Source organism: Carlito syrichta, unplaced genomic scaffold (genome assembly GCF_000164805.1).
Source record: "Carlito syrichta isolate Samal-C Ts95f unplaced genomic scaffold, Tarsius_syrichta-2.0.1 Scaffold305775, whole genome shotgun sequence".
Lineage (NCBI taxonomy): Eukaryota > Metazoa > Chordata > Mammalia > Primates > Tarsiidae > Carlito > Carlito syrichta.
In genome coordinates this window covers 220127-224586 of record NW_007249871.1, presented here as the reverse complement: position 1 = coordinate 224586, position 4460 = coordinate 220127, and positions in this window count along the sequence as shown.

Genomic DNA, 4460 nt, shown 5'->3' with positions numbered 1-4460 from the left:
GAAGGTGTGGGGTGGAGAGGTGGGATTGGCAGTAGTGGGAATCAGCTTGGGGAATGGTGGGCACACCTCATCCAAAAGGGTACCTGCACAATGAATATTTGTATATCTAAACCTGATTTGTAGTCCACAATTTTAAAATAAAAAAAATTTAAATTAAAAATATTAAGTCAACAATCTCAGCTTTCACCAAGAGAAACTAAAAAAACAAAAACAGACAAACAAAAAAATCCACTACAGAACAAGCAGAGGGAAAAAATAATAAAGAGTAACATAATCAGTGAAATAGGAAATAAAGAAAACATTCTTTAAAAGTAACAAGGCTTAGAAAGAACAATAGTATTTATAAAACTCTAACCAGAATGATCACTAAAATATAGACATATGATGTCAATATCAAGAATGAACAAGCTGCATTTTTACAGATTGTACTGACATTAAAAGACATATAGGCAAATGTTATAAAAATACTTTTTGCTTAAATTCTAAGACTTAGATGACAAACAGATTTATCAAAAGAGGAAAACTGGCAAAGCACACCAAAGAAGAATTTGAGAACCTGTGATATTGAATTTATAGTTAAAAGATTTCAGAGGAAAGACTAAGTGATTTCACTTGTAAATCTCCAAATATTAATAAATAGATTCTATTTTGTTATTTGTCCACTTTTAAATGGAGCTGTTTTGTTTTTGTTTTTTCTTTCACTTCATTTTTGTTCCTCATAGATCCTGGATAGTAGACCTTTGTCTGATGCATAATCTGCAATATTTTGTTCCAGTCTATGATTTAAATCTACACTATCTAGATGGTTTATTTTGCTGTGCAGAAACTTTTCTTAGTGTTTGTCACATATGCTTTGGGGGACTTGGTCATGAATTGATTGCCTACACTGATGTTCAAAAGAATGTTTCCTACATTTTCTTTTAGATTCTTCTAGTTTGATGTTTTACATTTAGGTTCTTCATCTATCCTTTTAAAGTTAATTTTTATTTATTTTAACGACATGGGGTACAATTCAGGATTAGGTAGATATGTGTTCTTGTACAGGTAAACTTTGGAACTCCCTTTGGTCCCCACTTTACCTCTTTTGAGATCAAGTACCTTTATTGATGTTATGCAACCCCCCTTCCCCTGGGAGTTTTGCTGCTACTGCCAATACCTTCTTATAGTATTATGATAAATGTTCAGGGTCTGCTTATGAGTGAGAACATCTGCTACTCAGTTATTTGTTTCTGTGATAGATCACTCGGTATTATAGATTCTAAGTGCATCCAAGTTGCTGCAATGTCCATAATTTTAACATTCTTTATGGTTGCATAGTATTTCATCATGTATATATACCACATTTTTAAAATCCTGTCCACTTTTAATGGGCAGCATGGTTGACTTCATGTTTTTGCTATTGTAAATATTGCCATAATAAGCATGTGTGGGCAGGTATCTTTTTTAATAAAATGATTTGAGTATTTCCAGATATAGTCCCAGAAGGGGAATTGCTGGGTCAATTTTTTAGATCTTTTAGGAAATGCCACACTGTTTTCCACAGAACTTGTAGTAGATTACACTCCCACCAGCAGTGTAATATGCCTTTTTCTCTGCATCCTCTCCGCATCTGTGGTTTTTTGACTTACTGGTGATGGCTGTCCTGACTAGAGTTAGATGATACCTTTCAGCATGGTTTTTCTTGCATTTCTTTGATGATTAATGAGGCTAAATATTTTTTCCTGTATGTTAGTTGCTTGTATGTCTTCTTTTGAGAAGTGTCTATTCATATATTTCGGCTCACTTTTTAATAAGTGCTGTTTGCTTCCTTTTGACATTTTTGAGTTCCTTGTAGATATTGAATGTTACTTTGTCAGATTTACAGTTGGCAAATATTTTCCCCATTCTGTTGGCTGTTTCCCTGCTCTCTTGATGGTTTCTTTCGCTTTGCAGAAAATTTTCAGTTTGTTTATGTCCCATTTGTCTATCTTATCTCTCATGGAATTGGCATTTGTGATTTTGATCAGGAACTGGTTGTCTATTCCAATTTCCATAGGAGTGTCTCCTGTGTTTTCTAAGAGTCTTGTAGTTTAAAGTTAGACATTTAGGTCTTTGATCCACTTAGAGTTTATTTTTATGTATGGTGATAGGTAGGTGCCATGCTTCAATCTTTTGCATGTGGTCAGCCAGTTGTCCCTGCACCATTTACTGAAGAGGTTCTCCTCTCCTTAGTGGTTTTGGTGGTGGCTTTGTTAAAGATGAATTGGTTGAAAAATTCAGGTTTTGCTTCAAAAATCTCTGTCCTTGTTCCATCTTGAGTTTTTTTTTTAAATATAGAATAATGGAGGTCCAGTTTCATTATTCTGCTTACAGTTAGCCAGTTTGCCAAGTATTATTTGTAAATATAGTCTCCTTTTCCCAATGATTGTTACTGGTGACTGTGTCAAAGATGTGTTGATTGAGAGACTGTGTTTTTACTTCCCAAGCCTCTGTCCTATTTTACTGGTCTATGTACCTAATCTTGCAGAAATATCATGCCATCTTATTACTGTAGCCTTGGAATAAAGTTTAAAGTCTGGAAGTGTGATACCTCTAGCTTTGTTCTTTTGCTGAATATTGTTTTGGCTGGTCATGTTCCTTTTTTATTTCTATTAGAATTTCCATATTGTCATTTCCAGGTCTGTGAAAAATGATGTTGGTCATTTGATGGGTATTGCATTGAATCTGTATATTGACTTGGTTAGGATAAACATCTTGACAATATTGATTCTTCCAATCCATGAACACAAAATGTTTTTTCCATTTGTTTGTGCTATTCTTGATTTATTTGAGCACTATTTTGTAGGTCTTATTGGGAAGGCTTTTCACTTCTCTTAGGTAAGGTGGATGCCGAAGTGTTTCATTGGTGGTCATTGTGAGCAGTCAACAGATACATGATAAAATACTCAGCTTCACTATTTAACAGAAAAATGCAAAACAAAACAACAATACCTAACTCTGATAAGTATGGACATCATCAATAAGTAAAAAAACCACAAGGTGCTGGCATGGCTATAGAGAAAAGGAAATGCTTCAACATTGTTAGTGGGAAAGTAAGCTAGTTCAGCCTCTATGGAAAGCAGTGTGAATATTTCTAAAAGAACTAAAAAATGATCTTCCATACAATCCAGCAACCCTCTATTGGAAATACACCCAGAAGAACATAAATCGCTCTACTAAAAATTACCTGCACATATATGTTTATTACAGAACTAGTCACAATAACAAAACATGAAACCAATCCTGCTGCATATCAAAAAGAGCAATTGGAAAAATAGGCAGCTAGCAATAAACCGAACAGTGAAAAATGGGGGCGGTTGGGAAGATGCCAGCTGTACCAATTGGACTATACAAGTCTTGGTGTAAGTGAGTGAGTGTATGGAAAATTTTTTGTACGTGCAGGTGAGTGAGTGGGCGAGCGAGTGGCTGAGTGAGGGCTAAAGAGCAAGTGGCCAGGTCTCTCCTAGTGCAGTGGCTGGTGCTGCAGCTGTTGAGCTTGGACCTAGCAATTTCCAGGACACAGAAGCCAAGCACCATTTTTATTTAAATCAACAAAACTCTTCCTAGGTAGAAAATGCTGGGAGAAACTGACTAAGTGGGGGCTTATGAACAAGTCGCTATGGCCCTGATAAAACAGCTGGTGCTGCAGCTTCTCTGCTTGGTCCCTGGCTCTTCCCCAGTCACAGAAGTTGAGTGCCATTTTTTTTTCAATGGACAAATGTTTTCCTGTGAAGAAGAAGTGGGGGAAGACTACCTCCCCAGCCTCCACCACCCTACTGCAGCAGGAGAGACTGCCGGCTATTGGCTTTGCCTCACCACTTCTGCATGTGGCCACAGACTGGCTGCAAGGGCTGCAGAGGGAGCCCAGAGGCAGAGTCACACTAAAGAGGACTAGAGAGACACTATGCCACCATCTTGAAGGTGGGACAAGTGCTCTGCCTTGTTCACCATGAGCAACAGACCTAATCTCTGTGACTGGTGGATCAACCACTCAGGAGTTGATCATGACCCAGAGGGAATATCCTGAAAGCACAAACTTCAGAGAAACCTGAGAGTGCTGAGTCCTAGGTTCCCAACCCACTACCCTGATTCAGCACAGGACAAAGGATGTGACCAGGAAATGGCAAGTAAGCACTCCAAATAAATCAGTGGTGAGTTGGGGTTGACCCAAACCCCCTTCCTCCTTAGCAATCCTCTGAAAATCAGACCCACACAGCTGGGCCATGACTGAGAGGGGTAAACCGAGGCAGAGAGTGGAAATCGGTTGCAATAAGAGAACTCTATTCCAAAATAGGCCTGGCTGGGGCACACTCCATGACTATATGCCTGTGGAAGAGATAATCCCTCACTTCCATCTTGGAGGAGATCTCCCTGACCATACAAAAGTAGGAGGGGAGAATTGCAATCCAACCTGCCTCCACTGCTCCCCTTCCTTCCCTGTT